At 44.3% G+C, this 13,478-nt stretch overlaps 1 protein-coding gene across 1 annotated transcript in view; it reads left to right on the plus strand.

The window, feature by feature from the left end:
• The first annotated feature begins 877 nt into the window (after window positions 1–877).
• Window positions 878–13,478, plus strand: part of CDH8 (cadherin 8) — a 367,090-nt gene continuing 354,489 nt past the window's right edge. The window contains 1 exon segment of the mRNA XM_030299517.1: window positions 878–995. The gene's annotated coding sequence lies outside the window, so the exon portion shown is untranslated.

Here is a 13,478-nt window from a genome sequence, read left to right on the forward strand (position 1 = left end):
CGATCCCATCTCCCTGAAGGAGTAGAGGCAGGGGGGTGCTAGGAATGTGCTCCACCCACAAGACCGCGACACACCGCCTGCCTCCGAGCTGTAGCGTCTGAGTCGTAGGTAGCGGTCTGACAAGCACCCCACTCTGTCCGCAAGAGGCTCTCGGAATTGCGAGGTAAGCCGCCCACGCGCACCCCTCGGCCCTGCCGCGTCCTCTTCCGCCCACGGAGAACAGCTGTGGGTCGTTGAGACGCTTTTCAAGACCACGCTGGCCCCAGGGCGCAGGTGAGAGCCGACCGAGGAAGCTCGCGGGAACCGCCTCCGCCTGCCTTGATCCTCCGCCGGCCCCCTTCTCCGGAAGGCTGGCCTTCCGCGGGCTGCGCGCTCCGCACGGAAGGGCGCATCTTCAGCCGGGGCTCTGGCTGCGGAGACGCGCGGGGCGTGCTCGGGAGCCAGGAGCGAAAAGTTGGGCGCCCACTTGGAGCGGGGAAGAGCGAGCGAGCGCGCGACAGCCGAGGGGGAAGGCAGGGAGGGGGCGGGGAGGGGGACTGCTTACATGAATTTCCAAGTGGTAGACCTGCCTCTGCGCGCTGCCCAATGAGATCCGTCAGGGGAGGCACCCGGCTCACTTTTCCACATCACTTCACAGTTACATTTGGCAGGCAGGCGGGCTCGCACGCCGGAGCGCTCAGCCCGGAATTCGTGGATTTATTCGGAATCTCCTTGCTTCCCCGAGTCCCTTCCGCCGGCGCCGGTCTGGGCACGGACGGTCCCGCGCACCCGCCCGCTCGCTGCACTTTGGGCTGCGGACACCCGGACTCGGCGCGCCAGCCCCGCGTCTCCACGGCGAGCCCCGCAGCTCCGAGAGGCATGAACGGAATCCGGAGGCGCCTGCCCTGCGCGCGGGAACCCCTCGGTGCTCGCCGCCCTCGGGAGCCGACCCAGAGTCCCTGCAGCCGTGTGTGAACCAGGAAGCTTGAAATTCGCCAGCGCCGAGCTCGTCAAGAGTAAGTGCTCTCCCCCTGTCCTCTTTTCCCTCCAAGCCCCGAGGACCCCGAAAGGACCGTTTCCTTTAAGAATCCCTATCCCCCTTCGGACACCTTGCGCGTCTCCTCCCCCCCCCCCTCCCCCGCAGATGGTGGACGCGGGTTCCTAGCCCAGGCTTGGGGCTGAGCTGCGTCTTTCATGATGCGCACAGCCGACGGGGCCACCTCAGGGCTCTGACGATTTGGCAAACTGTTGTAACAGTAGGTCCTGGGGAGTAGCAAGCAGCCTGTGCCCCTTTAGTCTTCCTGCCAGTCTCCATCTCTGCGGTCGCCTGGCGATTTCGCCGCCTCGCCAGGCCGGCAGGCAGGCGACGCTGCAGCCGCGCGCCTTCACTGCGGGGTCCGTGCGGAGAATGGAATGGGCAACACCCGCGGCGGGGGTGAGGAGGGTGCGAGCCCGAGAGGAAAGAAGACGCAGGGACCGGGGCTGCCCCTTTGCTGCCCCTCCCCCCCCCCCCCACCCCGGGGACAGGGAGGGAGACCCCTGCCTTGGGGCCGCGGGCCGCGACCCAGCAGCGGAGAGCCCCCCGCCCCGGCGCAGGGCTTTCCTACAAGTGGCTGCTCCAGCCTACGAGGCGTGGTGCCCGCTGCAAACTTGCTGGCTCTCGGGCCGCCCCGCGGCTCTGCAGCGGCCAAGCCCCTGTACCGAACCCCGGCAGGACGCCCAGAGGCACTGTCCTTGGCGAGCCCGCGCTCACAGAGGCCCCCCGAGCCGAAGACTCCGAACCCTCTCCCCATCGCCCGGCAGGGCAGGCGGCTGCGCTTTGTGCCTTCTCCCTGCTCCCTATCCGCCGACACTCGGGGGGCGGGCCGCCTTGCTCGCCGGCCTAGAGGGCTCTCGCCTGGCTTCTGCCAGCGCGTAACAGGTTCGTAAGGGACCTCCTCCCCTCCTGCCGGGTTCCAGCCAGGGCTGGGGGACGCCGAACACCTGCTGATGCCAACAGGTATCCGCAGTTCTCTCCGCTTCCCTTCTCTCCCAGACCAAAGCTCTCCCCACACAATGTGGCAGGAACCTCAAAGTTTTGTTACCGTTGACCCTTCCCCGCAGGCACTGAGCCGGCCGCTCGTCAAGGGCCAGCCGTTGGCCTCCGCGAGCCGAGATGGCAGCTGTTTGCTTGGGTTGCTAAATCTTGGAAATCAAACAACATGAATTGTTTATTGTTGCGAACGCACAGCATCAGTCCGTCATGGCAAATCAGGCTGTCAGCTGCTCACTTCAGCTCCAGTTAGAGAACGGGGCTTGTAGCCGAGGCAGCGGGAGGCAGGAAAGGTCCTTGCAACTTTACCACCCTTTCCTGAAGATTCCACAAGAGTTTCCTCTTGAAGAGGCACGATCCGACAATCCCTTAGCGCGCCGGAGCTGCTAATCAGATCAGCCGGCTGCTGGGTTTCACCTGGCTTCACGCAGCTTGCGGGCTGACAATGGGAAGGAGGGGGCTTCGGAGAAGGTACGCCGGCATTGCCCTCTCGGGTCGGGTACCATTGCGGAGCGGGTAGGAGGGACCCGGGTGGGTTGGGGCGGTTGTGAAGCTCCTGTCCGCCCTACAGTTCTCCTGACAGCCTTCTCAATGGTTAACAACGCTCCCTGGGCTGTCACCTCTGCTTCATTATGGGAGCTTTTCAACTGGAAAACTATGTGGGAAAGAGATATTTATGTAAGATTCGAGAGTGGGATTTTCCATCCATTCAACCTCGCCGCTGTACTTGACTGCATGCAAAATGAGCCCCGTCTTTTAGGCTAAACACAACTGAAATTTCTGCCCGGCTGTTGCCTTTCATCAGCTGTGTCCAGTTTTGCAGGGATTTTATCTGGGTGTGTGTGTGTGTGTGTGTGTGTGTAACAAAGAGCGAGGGAGACAGAGATTCTTTTACAGACAGGCCTGATACCTTTGAAGGATGTTCTCTAAGGGCTGCATTTTTCTCCCCTCAAAGGGAGTTCTCCATAATCATCCTGTCCAGACATGTTTTCCACTTCCCTGAGCTCTGTGGCTGAAAGAAATTCAAGGATTAACCCTCTTATTAAATAATAACACTAATATATTCTATAATTCTTTAGCAGATTGGAAGCTCCCCATCACATACTCATTTCATGCTGGAGCAGTTGCAGCTTTTAAACCATCCCCTTTGATAGATTTTTTTTTTTTTTCTGGACTCTAAAGAGGGCTTGGAGTTGAGAAAAATCTCCGAAAACAGAGAAGAGCTTTCCCAGCAACTCTGGGATTGCTTCATTCAGGGCTGTTGAGTGGCATTTCGTCTTCCTCATTGTTTGTTCCCCCTGCCACCCAAATGAGTGTCAAGGTATCCCATGTCCATCACGAATGGGCTATATATTGTAGAGATGCTGGCTAATGTTCTCCAAAATTTGTGGTGTAATGCTGTCACTTAAACTTTGAATCTTTCTCCCCTGCAACCTAGATCTTGTATTTCTAGTTATTATTACTGTTAAGAATCACTTCGGCTTTAAAATCCCCAGATTCCCAAAACTCTCGAGATTCTTGATAGGTAAATCTCTACATGCAAGACTCAACATTTTTTGGCTGCATTTTTGCTGCGCAGGATGCATTTTTGAGTTCTTGAAGGTGCTCTGAATTTCAGTGAAGAGCAATTTTATAGCAGCCTTCCCTAGAATAGCAGCAGCATTTGCTGCTCTAAAGGATATTCTCTCTAAAGGATAGGAGGTCTTTAACCTGAAAATAACTTTATTTGGGTATTGTGTAGAACTCTGGTCCAGACCGAATTCATCTAAGGCAGCCCCTTAGTTTAGCACTGAACACACTTAAGTAGCCAATGGTGGTATGCTCAATGTAAAAACAAACAGCCCATAAAATATGCTCAGCAGGCTGGAATAGACCACGTGAGAAGGCATTTGTAAAGGCTGTTGTATGAGCATATTCGTGATACAACATTTCTGTGTACACTGTGCACAGATTTAAGGTCTTAGGATGCTGGTTAGCCGGGAGCATCGGATTTTGGAGCAAAGCATGGGAACTCCCAAGAATCAGGGTATAATGATTCTATTCAAGAAGTTGTACTTAAAGGTTTTGCTTTCCAGTTTCCTTTCATTGTTCGTTAGTGAGGAGAAAGGAACAATCATCCAGAAGTTAGAATCCCTACTTAGCAACTGTCCAGAAAACCATATTATAAGTAAATTAATGCTTTAAGAAAAAAAATCTTTATTTTTCTACTCAAGGTGGCACACCTCACAGCTTTATCAACATTCCAATCTGAGCAAAATTTCCATGCAAAGCCAGAAGCTTTTCAGGGGTAAAATGATATTCAATTTATATTTCCAACCATACTTTTCTGGTTTATCAGCCAAGTTTTGTGTTTGACAAATCAAGGAGCAAGCATGATCAGAGTAGCCTTTTAATTATAGATGGAGTCTAAAGTCTCAAGACTTTGTTTTGGAAGTAGTGTGCTCAGTGATGCTGTGGATAGTGGTATCAGTCATTTTATATTGCCTAAAAAGTTACTTGGAGAAGCAGGAAAAAGATGAAGTTTTCTTCCCCCGTTGTTTTCAGCATTGTTGCACTCACAGCTGAAATGATCATATTTTGCTTTTTAGTTTAGGAAAAGGCTCCTAACTTTGGTGTATTAAACACCACCTGCATGCAGAGTGTAAGAATTCAACCCTGGCCGGTCCTGGTTGCTCCGTATTAGGTGTGGTACACACATACACAAAATTTACTTGTAGAAAACTTCAAAATGTGCCCAGATAACTAACTTATGTATTGGTTCAAGTATGAGGATTTTTATCATGTTCCCTTTGCCATTTCATCTGCCTTGGATGGTTTGATTTGCACCCCCCCACCCTGGCTTTCTGAATTTGTATATTGACCAGTCTTTTTTTTTTTTTTTTTTAATATCTTTTTTCAGTGCTGGAATTTTTTTTGTCCAGAATCCCACAGATGTGTATTTGTGAAATAAAATATTATTTTGATGGAATAAGGCTGTCATCTGAATTAGTGGGGCTTAATTAACCAAAGAGCGATTAGGCTTTTCTCATTTAATTCCCATAGAAAGTTGCAATGAGCAATCTATTTCTGCTGAACCGTTGGTTCTTGCCTCTGGAACCTGCTTCAGATATAACCATGAGGAGAAAATTAGTTGAACCTGGCAACTTCGAAAGGTCAGAAAGGAAATAAGTTCAAGGGATGCCATTCAGCTGCTTGCTCCCATATGCTGCCTCTAGCTAAGTCTCCAGAGTTACTTCATGGCAAAGCACCAGGGCCAGTACTGTTTCCTTTTTCTATCATGTCCCAAGCTTTTATTTCCCGAGTTTTAAATGTCATATGCTTTTCCTTATAATAAATATCATCTACCTTCTTGCCTTTAGAAGTCTTGTTTTTAAGTTTTATTAATAGTTGAAATAGATGTGGTTTTCTGTCTTTCTTTGGAAAACATCATAAAAGAATAACACTTGTACTTAAAACCTTCAAACTTTACTTTCCTATTCTCTCTGCCAAAGACAGTTGCAAATGTTGAAATGATGGTTAGTTGAGGGCAAGCACAGAGTTAGTGCTCTGCAAACATTTATTTAATGCATCAACAATGAACAAAGACTGCCCTCTCTTCCTTTACTAGGAGATTCTCAGTAAAGGATGGGGTGGGATATAATCCTACCCAAAATCCAGTATTATGATTATAAACCTCACTTGGAAAATCAAGACCAGACTTATACCAAGAATGCTGCTAACCTATATGGGATGCAAAGTAGTGTTTTATTGGGGAAAACACACTAAATTCTGAAGTGTTGCATGTGTAACTCAGTGTCCATACCTTTCCCTTGGTGGGGAAATGTATAAAATAATGAAGGGAAGAACTTTCCCTCTTTTGCTCCTTCCTTCCCCTCCCTCCTTTGCTTCTCTTTAGTATATTTTGTATTTGAATGGAACAGTTCATATTAACCTTATGTGAATTGCAAGTCAGAACATCTTAGAAGACCATTCTATACTCTTCTATATTGCGTTAATCAGCAGGATACCTGGCACTCACATGTACACAATGGAAAAAAAATACTGTGTTTGCCATGATAAGGTATTTCTGTGAATAGATTTATTTACATTTTAAGCATGTTGAATATACTGCAAAGGAATATTAAGTGGAATTGTATTCTATGTATGTCATTAAGTGAAAATTTTATAGTACCTTCATGTTCTATTACCGATAACATTTTCCATGCATTGTTTCTTTCTAGATAGATTAATGCATAAAATATGACTATTTGATTTCTGATGTGACACAAATAACATGAAATAAGTAGGTGAGGGAGTGATATGAATATCATAAGGGAATACTTTTCTTTCTTATACATGCAACCTCATCTTCCGAACTTGTTATAAAAATTACAAGGACACATTCCATTCTTTATTTCTCTATTGCTGTTTCAGCTTGACAAACAGAATTTAATTTTCTGTGTTGAAGTATTTCCATCTTCCTACTGGGGGTGCTCAAAAATGAAAAACCATTAATTTATACTTATTTTTATTAAAGTGGTAGGGCATATTTGTGTTTGTCTGAGTTTGACTCAAATATAGTTGGTGAAGATTGTACTGATTTTAGAACTCATATAAATACGTTAATTGTCATGACCTATGTATTCTGTTGTATCTCAGTATTACTTTTGTCAAATGATTGCTTGTTATCTGTCTACCCATCTATCAACTGTGTTCGTAGTTCATGGTAACCGTGTCAGTGGGTGGTTTTTAAGCTATAAAGTCTTTGAAACATGAAAGAATGACAGTCAGGTGCACTTGTAAGGATGGTTACTACACAGTATAATCTAATTGGCAGAATCTTGACTTAATATGCTGGGATACTTGGCTGCATTTCAGTTTTAGTATTAGAGACTCTGTAGCCTTGGTTATGTGATATAACTGATTTTAACCATTTCCGCATGACTTAAGCAAGAAGCGAGAGCTTGTAATTTTCAGCTATCACCAGTAGTGCTGAAGTGAATGGAAACCAGTTGTTAAATACTTTTGAAAGAAGATACTACCTGACAATCTCGTAGCATTATCTTCTCTCAGCAGCCTTCTGAGTAGTGTTGAGAGATCATTTTGGCCTCATTTCTGAGTTAGTGGGGACTCCTCACTTTGACCATTCTCATAGGAAGGTAGATGATGACGAAAAGCAACAGAATTTTTTTTTTTTTTTGGTAACAGTACCCGGCCAATGAAATGTTTGTCATCGAGTAAAGTTTGGCTGTAGTGCAATTGTACAATAGGATGTAGCAGCCCATGTTTTTCTTTGAGTGGTTACAAAGGGAGGAATAGGTCCCATGTGGATGTTTAGTGCTTGTGTGTTGTCCTGTCTGCAGAAAATAGTGAAGGGACAATGCTATGTCTTCAATGGAAAGAGACATGGTTGGCTCTTGGGAGGGGACTAAAAATCCTGCCCTTTAGCAGCTTAATAAAACTATTTGAAGTCATTAGTTGTGTGTTAGCTGTGGGCAGGGAAAGCTATTTATAAAGTGCTATTTTATTCGTATCCAACATGGTTCCTGCCATTTAAAAAAAAAAAAAACAACAACAAGAGTTGGGAAAGGTTATTTTATTACCTGTTCTAAATAGAACGCTGGGATAGTCCCCATTGAGGTACACAGCAAGAAATTGAAATAATTTTTTTAAATATCAATCAAAAGTCTTTGTTAAGTACATGGAATTTTCAGTAAATAGTAGCTATCATTGCTTCATTGATAGAGTTTTATGTACATTCACTTATTTTTTTTCCACTGTCCCTCAAGTTAGAGAGTATGAAACAGAGCATCAGTTCCCTTATTTGTCATAATTGAGATACGTCTCCCCGTACCTTATGAGTGATAGAATAGTAATTCAAACTATTTCCAACTCCAAACTCGATGTTTCATCACCTGTGCCGTGGAGCTTTGCACAGCTCAGCTACACTACAATTGGGCAAGAGTAAAATTGATTTCTATTGGTTATTGTGATTTAAAGGGTCTTGGTTCACAACCTTGGGAGTTCCCAGAGTGAACTTTGAAATTGGCCTCCATATACAGAGGGCACGGAGTTGCCAAAGAAAGATGTGAGACACTCCTGACTGGTAGGTGGCAGTGTTAATAAACAAGGGAACTCAGATATGAGGCTTTCTCTCAGGTGGTCACACGATGAGATCTCCGCATCTGTGCACTAGAATCTTAAGGTGTTAAATAGAGGCCTCCATGGGGTTCAGTCACGTATTTAGTCCAGATGGACTCACCAACATCTTAATCCCTCAAAGCTGAGTCCTTGAAATGACTCGTAGTGAGAGAACAGTGGGTAGAATGTAGGTCCAGGAATAGGGATGGGATAAAAATTCCTGCGCCAGCTCTCTGATCCACTGGTGGTCACATCTTCACAATGACCTCCTCCAACAAAACGCGAACACATTGTTTTCACTCCTAGGTCTCTATTAAACTTTGAGCACGTTACTTAAAGACAGCAATAGATGGGGCTTTCAAATGGAGAAGGAGGTATTTAGAATAGCCCTGAGAAATCACTGCCTGACACTACTGTGTCTGTAATTAGCAAGGGATACATGGAACTTGTGTTCATTTTTTTGAGATGATCTCAGTACACTTCTGTCTTAAGAGTCTGACAGAATAGATTCATCTTCAATATCTTAACCTTATGATTTCAAGAAAGTTTTCCTAAATGAAGGTCTGGGTCTATAACACTAGAAAAGGGCCTTATTTTGACCTTGTCTTTGTCACAGACCTAGTCACCCCATGCTGAAATTTCCCTAACAAATAGAAATGCTTCTGTGCTCTGTGTGTAGAACAAAGTTCTGACTCCTTGGGAAAGGAGAAGGCATTTATTTTTGCCAAGGTAACCAATAATGATTAAACTTCATGAAAACTAAAGAAAAAGAGTCACGTGCCAATGGCAGCAGAATGGATTTGGCAGGTGTTCTGGGTGGCAAAATAAGCAAAAGATACGTGCTTTTGAATAGAATAATAGCTGGATTAAGGATATGGTAGGAGACCAAGGAAAGATGATTAGAGGGTTGTGGCTGATGGGGAGATAAATAGGGTGTGTGTGTGTGTGTGTGTGTGTGTGTGTGTGTGTTTAAAACAAAAACAAAATTAGAATCCTGTTATGCGACGGGAATCTGGTCAGGGAATTCTGAAGGCTTTAGGAAAGATGACTCTCCTGAATTGTATTTGGATGCATGCAAGTACCATCCCTCTCTAAACCCCAAATATATCTGTGCCTGTTCCGTTCCAGTCATCCAGCGTTTGGCGTGAATTGCACTGGGCCACAAGCTGAATCTCATACCCCATCTGTGTTTCTGAAACACCACTTTGAATTCAATGTGCATTTACCTGTTTTGAAGCAGCCTGCTAATGGTTCTAAATTCAAGGTCAGAAACATTTTTAATAGAAACTCTCTGGTCTTATGTGTCATTTTTGCTTCTATGAAATATTGTGGCTACTAAGCCTGGTGGATAATAAAAGCATAATTTCCTGTCAACCACAATAATCTGCTGGATTGAATCCTAAAGTGTCTGTAAAAACCCATTTTTATTTTAGACTTCACCTATTGGTGTGCGGCTTATTGTTTAGAACTTTAGTCTACCTTGTTCACAAAATTGATGGTGGAGTATATTTTTGCATAATGACTTAACATACCTGAGAATTGACCACCTTAAATAAGTTCACCGTAAAAAAATGTTGGGGTCAGCAGAGTAACATCCAGGCTGTAATTAGAAAGGTGTCTAAAATATGTGTATGAATGAAAAGTCAGATTGTAAGTATGTTACCCAAGAGAAGATATTTTCTTATGGGGAAAATTCTAAAGACTTTCTTACTTGTAAGAATTCCAGAGAGACTGTAAAATCTCTTCATCTCACTCTCTGGGTGTAAATCAATGCAACAGCATTATAATAAAGTGGATTGCTTGGCCAGACATACGTACTGTGGTTGGAAAATCTAAAAATAAATTGATTTTTTACCCAAGCTTTACAACCTTGCTCAATTTCTTCTTCCTTGCATAGACTTAAGCAGTTTGTGTATGAGTTACTCTTCACGATGTTTATTAATTCTGATAACAGTGACATCACATTTGGTTGCATCTCAAGAATTCCTATAAAGCTATTTTCTAATCATCAAAGAGGACATTACCTCTGCTTGTGGCAGAGGTGAAAGCAATATAAATAGTATGGTTCTAATTGTCACCGTAGAAGCTCATTTGTCTCCAAGTGAAGACTCTCTAAGGCAGACTTCGCTGAATGGAAGGCCAAGTCTCACCACCCCCCTGATAGCACATTTGTGCCTGTGAATACTCCAGTTAGTGGCACAGTTTTACCAGAGCCTTGCATAAAGTAGTGTGTGTGTGTGTGTGTGTGTGTGTGTGTGTGTGTGTTGGGGGGGATGGTATTATGACATCATACAAATCTCATATATTCACACCCGTGCAGGGATTCCCAAAGTCTGATGTGTGTATGTACTCCTGTAGGCACAGTGAGGGTGAGCCCTGCGTGGGCCTGGGAGGAAAAACCTTCTCACCACGCTGCTAAATCCTTTGTTATTTTAAGGAGAAGGTCTGAGTTGGGAAGTGGTCTCATTTGCTCCAACCCCAGGCTTCTCAGACTCTGGTCCTCAAATCCATACGAAGTCCCAGGCCCCCACCCTCCATTTACTGGGTTATTATCTGCATTTTGGCCAGGTTTCCTGAGGATTTGTATGCATATGAAGGTTTGAGAAGCACCCCCAGGGGTGTTGTGGAGAGGACTTACTACATTTACCAGAGCCCATTGTTAAATTTTCAGGAAATGCCAGAACTTGTTAGTGGCCACAGCGAGAGCTTGAAATTGGTGGAAGTATTTACATTATGGAAATCATAAATCAAGGATTCTTTCTTTCGAGAGCCACTTAAATATTTAACAGCATATCCTTGCCTCTAACTGTTGATTTTCCTTTTTATCGGAGACAGATGACCTCAGGCTTTGCCAGTGTCTAGTTAAGAGAAAATAAAACATTACTTAAAATACCAGTCTCTCTGTGCTTCAGTTTGCTTATCCATAAAATGGGAATGATGATAATAAAGTGATAATACTTACATTAGGGTTATTTTGAAGAGTAGATGTAAATACATAGCTGTGTGTGTACATATAATATGAATATATGTATGTAGTCTTGATTTACCATATACATACAAATATGTGTGTATGAGTTGATGATTTAATATTATCCAAACACTGTCTAAGTGTTTACTGTTAATCTCTTTGTAACAAATAACATTGGTTTGCCATTTTAAAATAGGTATTAGAAAAACTCACATTTTAAATTTAATAGTACAAGTAATTTAAGAATTTGGCTGTCTGAGGGAGGGGTATATGACTGTGCTAGAAATTCTGTGCGGGGGGGGGGGGGTAGTAGAAATGACCAATGTGGATGAAGGAGAGTTTCCCTTCATCCCAATAGAGTTAGGATAATTTCTCTCCAGAGCTCTGCCACCAGCTATTGGCCACCGACCAAATCATTCCTCCTTTCTGTGAAAAATGAGGAATCAGATTGGAATAGCACTCATATGTTTCCCATACCCTGTCTGTAGGATGGAAAATACTTCTATTCCTCAAAGCCTTGGAGAAATCCAACATGCTCTTTGCTTCACGGAGAACTGGCAGAGTAGAGGGTACCCTATTTGACAGGTACTCTGTGGAGACCATGTGTAGGATGAATTTGGTGGGTGGAGAGCAGATCATGGATTGAATGATCTGGTAAGTAATGATTTGCAGACTACCCAGGATGCTGGATTAATCGGTGGTCTAGTTCCTGTGCATTGCCTGACTTAAATGCCCTTTCACACCTAACTCCTCCCCAGTTGGGAAATTGCTTGCTTCTCAACGCTTAGATGTCACTTCCTCCAGGAAGCCTTTTTTTTTTTTTTTTTAATGCTGTGAAGATGAGTGGCATACCATCGCTCTGTATTTCTGTAACCCTTCTCAGCCTGCATTTCACTAAATATTGTAAGTATATCTTTGTTAGTCTGTACCCATTGGACTCTTTGCTTCCTGATGAGAAGAGCATTGACCTGATTGCCTGTTGACCATCAGAATACACTCATCAGTGTTTATATAACGAGAGACGTGGTAAAGAATGAGAATTTTGGAAGTAGATTACCTAGATTCAAATAATGATCTGCTCCTTACTGGAGGTATTTTTCGGGGCATGCTGTTTAACTTTTCTGTGCCTCAGTTTTGAATGAAACAGTGTGAGACACAGTAAGATTTATCCAGCTCTAAGATACTGCGTTAATGGGTGGTATTTTGGGCTATGCATCTATTCCTTTATTAATGCATCCTTTCTAACAAAGGTGTGCCATGGTGTACAATTACTTCAGGGTTTGTTATCACTTTTTACCCGATTTTGGTAAGTTTGGGTGCAGTACCTCTCATGTCACATTTCATCCTGGCTGCCAGTGGATGGCTTCCATGAAGGAAGTGTCTATTATGAGTATCGGATTAAGCTTTCTTATCCCAGAATCATCAACAACAGAGCAGATGCCAGAATATACTTGCAGAGTTATTTGGCACAGTTTAAAAATAACTGTACGCTCTAGCCTTTTCTAATTGCTTTAACAAGACTACCTCTTCTAATCCTCAAAATAAACCATTTAGGTATTCTTATAATTGTTGTTATTGTTGGTAGTTGGCCCCCACTAGTAAATGCAGTTTTTTAAACTAGAATTCAATCCCCAGACAGGCTGATGCTGGAGGAAAATCACAACCCACTTAGCCTTCTTGTCTTTGTAGTTCTCTGGCCACGAGAAGGGCATGCATGGGTTTTGAGCATTCAGGGATGTTCTGTCTTATAGAAGGTGAATTTGGAGAGAATATACACTTTTTCCCGAGAAGAATTTAGAGTGAGGCTATGTGGACAGGATAGGTCTCAACTACTTTGTGATAAGGTCCAGCCTTTCCTCCCCGGCAACACCTTTGCCTTCTCCCATCCCACCTTCTGGAAGATTTTTGAGTGCTTTGTGTCCCTCTTGGACCTTACCTTCTCCTGCCATAGAGGTCATGTGGCTTAAGTCTCTGCTCTTTCATTTGACTTTTTAACCAAAGCCTCCCAAAGGGATGGACCGTGTCAACACCACCCTCACAGTCTGGTTTAAGAAAAACAGTTTAGTGAGTGCTTCAGATGTTCCTGCTGCTTTATCAGAATCTTGATTCTGACTCCCCCTACTGACTGGAGGAAAGTGGGAATTATTTTTATTGCCATTTTGCAGAAGAGAAAACTGAAGCTCAGGAACTTACGTATCTGATGCATCATGAGAGAGACCTCAAGTGGTGTGAACTGGGATTCAAACCCAGGCTTATCTGCCTCCACGGTGAACCCTGTGGCACACTACTGTGCTCCTTTAGCACTGTTCAGGCCCCCTGTCTAGGAGAGGGCAGGGTGTGTGATGGTCATGCTGTGAATGCTGGTTAAATAGACCAGTG

Source organism: Lynx canadensis, chromosome E2 (genome assembly GCF_007474595.2).
Source record: "Lynx canadensis isolate LIC74 chromosome E2, mLynCan4.pri.v2, whole genome shotgun sequence".
Lineage (NCBI taxonomy): Eukaryota > Metazoa > Chordata > Mammalia > Carnivora > Felidae > Lynx > Lynx canadensis.